Source organism: Cibotium barometz, chromosome 45 (assembly GCF_041138505.1).
Source record: "Cibotium barometz isolate CiBa-2024 chromosome 45, ASM4113850v1, whole genome shotgun sequence".
NCBI lineage: Eukaryota > Viridiplantae > Streptophyta > Polypodiopsida > Cyatheales > Cibotiaceae > Cibotium > Cibotium barometz.
The window spans coordinates 43,141,776-43,150,123 of NC_141090.1; positions in this window are offsets into that span (position 1 = coordinate 43,141,776).

The following is an 8,348-nucleotide window of genomic DNA, read 5'->3' on the forward strand; positions in this document are numbered from 1 at the left end:
ACAAATCTTTTTGACCACGTAGCTGGCTACCTCAGAGGTTCATCCTCATACGCTACCTGTAAACCAAATCTTACTATATATAGCCCACATGATGAAGGAGTTGAGGTAAACTCAACACCTAGGGTAGTGTCATCGTTTAAAAGCAGGGAGCATTCACGTTGATATCCCTCTCCATACAACTCCTATTGCACTTGTTGCAACTATGACTATCGAGCCACCCCATGGACAAGTGCTTATGCTTGACGGTAGAACATTAGAAGAAGTGCAGGTAGTAGAGGGCAGAGGCTGCTAGAGCAAGATAAGAAGATAATTTATAAGTTTCACAACAATGATTAACAACCCAAACAGCTCAGTATGCCCAAAATGAGTCCCAATCTAGGAGTGTTAGTGATCGACAGTCTCGACACAAGCAATAACATTACATCTACCTTAGGGAAAGAGCTATGCTTGCAAATCTTCGATCAACGGCTTCTCACAAATGATTCGGAGTATGATGCATCAATAGAGACTCTAGTGGATTTCACCACATGCCAAGCTGATGGTGTTAGTTGGGAAGGGATTGTCCAATTAATATATGGGGCCACAACAGAGGAGGAACGATTTTAGGGTATCTGCAATTGCATATATAGGATCATTAAACATGAAAGGATCCAAAGACCTATGGCGCGTAAGGCAGGATATCCAAAGTAAGAATTCCCAATATGAGCAAAATGGTAACACCTCCTATGAGCCAAGCGGATCCTACTTTTGTAATATCACTCAGCTATACGATATAGCAACCCACATCTTCTAACCCACAAGGCCATTTAGGAACTTAAAAGAATACTAGCATGAGCTTCACCTTCTTAGATCCTAGAGTTGCCCCCACCCAAGATAGTGCTAGTACACTGCCTCATCTAGTGGGTAAGCACCACACCACTAACTATGGCACCTATGTTTGATGCAGAATTACCTTTGAGCCGCCACATGCCCACCACGATTACCATGGTAGCCACCACCAATTCACACATGGACCCCCTATGCCCATCATATCTAGTATTACCATTCCTAGAGGGGTCACATCTCATTCTAGTGCACCCATGAAACATCCCTTCCCTAGAGTGAGTATGCTACCAACTCCTGCCTATGAGATTGGCTGCTGCACTTAATGCCCACATGACTAAAGCACCTATTGGGGTACCAGTAGTAGTAGGACACATACCTTATATAGCACATTTACCCTCACCAGGGTTTAGACCAATACATCCTTATGCAGTGCCACATGTTGTATCTACCTGCTCCTATCATTGCTCCTGTTATGCCAGCACCACCTCTACCTATAGACTCGATTGCTTTTGCACAAGCCGCCCTAGGAAGAGCGGTATTGGAGAGCATAGCGCTTGTTATGGGTGGTCGACATAGCCATGGAAAGGCTGCCCCAGATAGCTAAGCTAACTCATAAATTCACTGGAGATGGTGATCCTAGGAGACATTTGGAGGTATATTATCAAGTGTGTGAGGCCCTAGGAGAATGAAATGAGATTTCCAAGACCAATGCCTTTAGTTTAACATTAGACGGTAAGGCTGGGGATTGGTATAGAACTCTCAGGGTTGAGAAATGCTTGAACTTCATCGCTCTTAGGAGATTGTTCTTCTGTATGAGCGTTATTTAAATAATCAATAATTAGATAGATTCATCCATGGGCTTAACCTTGAAGAGGTCTATAATGGCTTAGTCATTAGAGGGATCACTACATGGGATGAAGTCACGACAAATTCCATCCAACTAGAAGATAATCTGATGGTCAAGGGAGCTAAAGCATCAGATTCTAAATTTTTTGCTTCCAGAGTTGCAAGACATAGCACTTCTACAGTTAAACCCCTGGCTAAAGGTAACACTTTAGCGGAGATCAATTTCACATATTTCATGAAAGCACTCCAAGAGGGAATGAAGGCCAATAAAGATCCAGAAAACATACATATGTACCCAAGGAGAGAGCTTCAATGGTGCTCAATATGCCGTCGACAAGGATATTCAACTAGTGAGTGTCCAGTCCTAAGGGTACGCTATAATGAAAATTGTGCTTTTTGTGGACGTTATGGTCAATAAAAAAATGTGGATCTAGGCCAAGGCTATGGAGGATCAAAATTAAGCATATCCATGATTAGATAATTAACAAGGAGTAACTACTAATAAGGATGCAAGGAACAAGTACTCAAAGCAAGTTCTCAAAATCACATAACGTCATTGCAATAATCAAGTTCCATACACCCATATTTATAGTCTTGGGAAGGACTCCAATCCATGCTTTTTGTGCACCCTAGTTCCAACCATGTGTTTATTAATGCTCACACTACATGTGCAATCTTGTGCTTTCCATGCGTCACCTTTTGACCATTGACTTAACCTTTTACAAGTGACCATACAAATCAACCTTTGATATTAGACCCTTAGTATATTCTTTTTTTCTATTGTGCATGCTTCTTCTCTTGTTCATGTGACTCACTCCCTACCTCTTCCTTGTGCTCTTTGGTACCACATATCTCAACATGGTCATGAGGCTTCACAGTGCCGCACATGTTTGCAAGCCCTCACTAATGCTTCCAAACCTCAACAATTAGCTTTACCCGCTCCAACACAACCACCACAAGCCATAATGCCTACTGTAACACCTCAATCCAATGCTGAGAAAATGGCACCATAACCTATTGTTTGCAAGGGGGATTTACAATGCACAAAGTGTGTAATTACCTCCACTCATTTTGGGACATCAACTTCCACCCCCGAGGATCACACCATCAAATATGTTTCGAGGAACCTTTTGAGTGTCAAGAATATGAGGTTGAATTAGACAGTGCCCCACATGTCACTGACCTTTATCTAGACTACTATGTAGTCAATGCAAGAGGTGGAGTCAAACCAGTATACCAACTAGCCGCAGTAGGAAGAGGTCAAGACATCAACTCTACTATCAAGAGAATGCCTCTTCAATGCTATGATTGTTAGGGACCACACCGAGTCTCTGGGTGTCCCATCAGAAACCAACCAATCACCCAAGTTGCATCTTCCAGCATGCCACTTGTAACTTTTAATCATTGTGGCATAGATCATTGGATCAAATATTGCCAAATGAAAGTGGTGGTTGTAAATCAATAGAATGGTCCTACCATCACACCTTTCAACATGATTGGAGTGGGTGGTCAAAATCAGAGATCAATTTTGAGAAATCCTAACCCATCTGTGAATGCAATAACGAGACTTATGGCTCAAAACACACCTATTGTGGAAAAGAAACTAGAAACCAGGCTTCTTTAGTAGCGAGATCTAAAAAGAAGAGGGGCCATAGAGCAAAAAAATCCATAAAAGGGGAAAAAACAAAGAAAACAGAACAATTAAACTTGGGAACACCTGACAAACCAATCTACATCAATGATATTGATGAGGATTCCGATTCAGTGGACACACACACAGGTTCTGAGTAAACTAGAGACACTCAAACAAAAACTAAGGAGACCAAAAAGGAAGGGATGCATTCCCTCAAGAAACTAAACAAATAGAAACTTGGTTCATACCCTAACAACCTTGTGTAAAAGAATTGGAACAACTCATGAGCTTAGGGATATGGTAACACATACTCAAGAGGAGTTAGAACCAAGACTAAAACAAGTAAAAATCTCTGACACTGTGGATCCAAATAACCTAAAGCGGATAGTAACCCATAAATCCTTGGATATACCTAGTGTCATCCTTGAGGTCAGTGAGAACTCACCTATCCCAAGCACGAATTCTCAAATTTTTAGGAGAATGTTTGAGTATGATAGCCCTGAACCTATTCAAGAGGTGGAAATTTCAATATCACCAACACCCTCATATGGGAGAGAGGTGACGATGGGTACTCCCTTGAACATCCCTAAATTGTTGGAGTTCATGGCTTTTGAAACAAAGACCATGATGACTACGCGCTTGTGCGGAGATCCCAAACTCTTTAGAGCATTGAAATCTCTTTTAAATGAAGAACTCAACATAGGATTACCACCATTTTGCAGAAACCGACAAGAGTTAACCCTACTTTGGAATTTTGCTGACTCAAGCCATAGAAAATCCAAGAACCCAAGTAGAGGATGAGTGCCAAATCAATGGTCAAAATTTAATTGAATAAATTAGGTCAATACTTTGAAGGTGATGAATCCAACACATTACTACCAATCTCATTGCCAAGGGCATCACAGTAATGGGAGTCCTTAATGGTGGTGCAGGAAAAAAAAGATACTTTGAAGGTGATGAATCCAACACATTACTACCAATCTCATTGCCAAGGGCATCATAGTAATGGGAGTCCTTAATGGTGGTGCAGGAAAAAAAAGGCCTTGAAGTCTCAGATATTGTGGTTAAAATGCCTGATGGTACCGTTACCAAACTAATGGGAATGTTATGCAACCTTAAGATTAAGGTGTTGAAACATTAGGTGAGGCATACGTTCATTGTGATGGACTTTTCCATTTAACCCAATTCTTATGGAAGACCATTTATACATGAAGCTAAATTAGTCCATGATTGGTCCAAAAACCATGTCTACCTACAATTTGATGACTTAGTCCTTAGAGTAGACCTCGTAACTTATCACGTACATCTAATGGGTAGTGGTGGATTATTCGACTAGAGATCTGATACTACCATCCATTTGACCCCTTTGCAATATTGCTATACTTGCAGAGAAGAGACCGATGTAGGGAAGGACCCATCCTACAAAGATGCTAAAAACAAGGTATTGAGCCTAAAGATGATCTAAATTGGATACATATGATGGCTACAATCGTTAGCTAGGGAGCTAGAGGATCTACATGGGTTACACCTAATGGTGGTGAGGAGCTTCCTAAGGTTGTGTCCCTACAAATGATACATGATCTACAAATGATGCTGAGGGGATTGGTTATAGTGAACTTGAGTCCACATGGGATGACTCAATCTTAAGCAACAATAGTGGTGTGAGGAGTCTAGACAGAGATAAAAAGTGACACAAGCTCCTTAGTTACCACAAGAAAAACACAACTGAGAACATAAAAAAACTACATGGAGTAGCTCCGAGAAGAAAGGGATGAAGTTATTCAGAAGGAGCATCTTCGAAGATGGTGGAGACGTAAACCCTCTCCAGTAAATCATCTTAGCAGGGTGCAAGAAAGAACAACTACTACCCTCCAGTACATGGGTGGAGTAGACTTACATCGAAAGTTTATAGACGATTGGGGAGAGGAGTTACAAAAGGTCAAGTATTGTAGGTCACCCCCATTAATATAGCTAAGGTAGGAGTCTTTGATGAACCAAAATTAATTCGCTTAGCCTAGAGGGAAACAAAATCGTGAACTGGCACATAAGTAATGAGAGGCTAAGGCTATAGCTAAAGCACTTGTTGATGAAGGAAAGGAAAATGAGTCCACCTGAGCATTACAAGTCATACACCATAGGGGAATTCAAGTTAGTGTTTGATAATGCCAAATATAACCTGCAAGTGAGAGTGGAGGAGTCTATGATGGCCTATAGAGATCGAGGAAGTATACTTGGCTGATGAACCAAGAGAAGATCCTAAGCCTGTCTACATATAGCCAAGACTTGAATAAGGATGAGGAGGCTGAACTGGTAGCTCTCCTCAAGAAGTATAGGGATTTATTTGCATGGACATACTATGATATGAAGGGAGTTTCCATAGAGGTGGTACAACACACTATTCCCATGGTATTCGATGATGCTAAACCAGTCCAACAGCGATTCTATCCAATTAATCCCAAATATGCAAGCATTGTTAAGGAAGAGATTGATAAATTCATTGAGTGTGGATTTATCCATGAGATAAACACTCAGAATGGGTCTCACCCATTGTGGTTGTGCCTAAGAATAATGGAAAACTTAGAGTGTGTGTTGATCTCAAGAAAGTGAATGTTGCCATGTGTAAGAATCACTACCACTTTCATTATTCTAAACATGTGCTTGAAGGAGTTGTGGGCAAGGAGGATTATAGCTTTTTGGATGGATATTCAAGCTATAATCAAATTTCAATTGCACCTAAGGACCAAGCCAAAACAACTTTTGTCACTGAGGATGGTGTGTATGCTTATAGAGTTATGCCATTCGGTCTAACCAATGCACCAGCCACATTATAAAGACTTATGAATATTGCTTTTAAGGATTTCCTAACAAAGTTTCTCAAAGCTTTCTTGGATGCTTTGTACATTTATTCATCTTGGAAAGAGCACCTAGCGTGCCAGAAGGGTGTTTTTTTTGAGAGGTGTCAATTTTGTTGCATATCCTTGAACCATTATAAATGCCAATTTTTGGTGAAACACGGAGTTATTATTGGGCATATAGTGTCCACAAAAGTTTATGCTGTAAAGAAATTTCAACATTACCTTAAGTCAATTACACCACCATTGAGCATGAAGGGTTAGCAATGGTTTATGCTATAAAGAAATTTCAACATTACCTTCTTGCTAACAATTTATTTTCTATATTGATCATTAAGCCTTGTTGTATGTGGTAAACAAACCATGCTCCATGGGAAGGATCACAAGGTGGTTGTTGATTCTTCTTGAGTTTGATTTTATAGTGGTTGTGAGGCCTAACAAGAAACATGTTATGGTGGATCATCTATCTCGCATACCTAATGGTGAATCACCAATCGGAGTTGATGATGAGTTACCGGATGCTACACTATTCAAGGGGTTGAGGCTATTCCAAAATGGAGCGAGAAAATTGTTAACTTTTTAGCTAATGGTTTTCCAAAAGGAAAGGAACTAAGGAAAGATTTAGCAAGAAAGTTTCTGAAAGAGAGTGCACCTTGCCAAGTTATTTCCATAAATCTTTATAGATGTGGTAAGGATGACATATTAAGACGCTATCCCAGGGAAGATGAATACTTATACATCATCGAACTACCACAATAAGGGGTAGCAATTTTCAGGTCACAAATCAACAAAATAATATTTTTATTTAGTAAATATTAAAATTTACTTCAAAAAATACCAAAAATTATAATAAGAAAGAAAAAATAACAACAATTAACTAGAGATTGCTCTGATACCACTGTTAAAACCCTAAGATCTCTCTAGATAATTATTATGCATAAGCATGCATAAATCAGGCATAAACTCATCCACCCGACCACCCCTAAGCCCAAGGGATGCACACATGAATTATAATGAAGTACATCATACCTTTACCTTGATGTCCCATACCATCAAGGGGTATAACTCCAATCCATCAGCATATGTAGCTATAGTGTGAAATGGTAGGTAAGTAGTTATGATCCTCTACACAAGAGAACATAACATAACCTAGCCTCAAGATAACATCAAGAGACCATAGCCTAAGCCTCCTTTGAGAGTGCCCCATGCCCCTATTAGCCTTAAGTGACTCTTGACTCTCCATCTCCCATCTCCATCTCCCATGTGTGACCCTTGGATGCCTGACCCTAACCTTAACCCTTAAGGTTAGTCCTAACCCATGCTCCACTAGAGCTTGTTCCCATGATCCCATGCTCACAAGCCTAATGTGGGTTAGCCTCCTAGTATATGTACACATAATGTGCATATAACATTCATCTACTCTTCCCCCTTTGTGTTGGCTACTACACCCTTGTCTCGCGGGAGCTCTTGGGAGGCAAACGAACTCTGATTGAGGATATTTCTTTGTGGGAGCGGGGCTGCAGGGAAACTTGGCCCAAAAACGCGTTTCAGGCGCGTCTTGACCTCCGTTTTTCAATTCCAGGTGTTTGCATATGCACTATGGGTAAGTTTTGATTCTTTGTAGATTTCTGCTTTTGGAATTGCAAAGAAGGGTAATTGGTTATGCAGACACTGTGTGTACTTCAAAGAGGTCTTACAATTGCCATTGGGCGTATGTATGCAAATTGAGGTCACTGGTTGTGATAGTTTGGGTGCAGTATAATACCACTGCAGAGAATATAATAATTTGTGTAGGTCAAACAAGAGTTTGTGTTGCAGACAAGATGTCAAATAATGAAATTAACCAGATTGTTGCAGAGAAGCTTGACAAGAACAACTTCCATTCTTGGAGGTTTAAATTAACAAATTTCTTGATGGGAAAAGGCTATTGGGACTACATTAAAGGTGAACATGAGGAGGCACCAGAGATACCGAAGATTAATCCAACTATTTGCAGATGTAAAATAATACAAGGATTGGAATCAAGGAGTAAGGAAAGTCTTGTATTGGCTTTCTATTAGCATACATGACACTATGATTGGGCATTACTAAGTCACCCAAGGAGGCATGAGACACCTTGGTGAAATTGTATGAAACTAACACCAAGGCACGAAATATTCAGTTGAAGAATGAGCTTCATACTATGGAGAAGA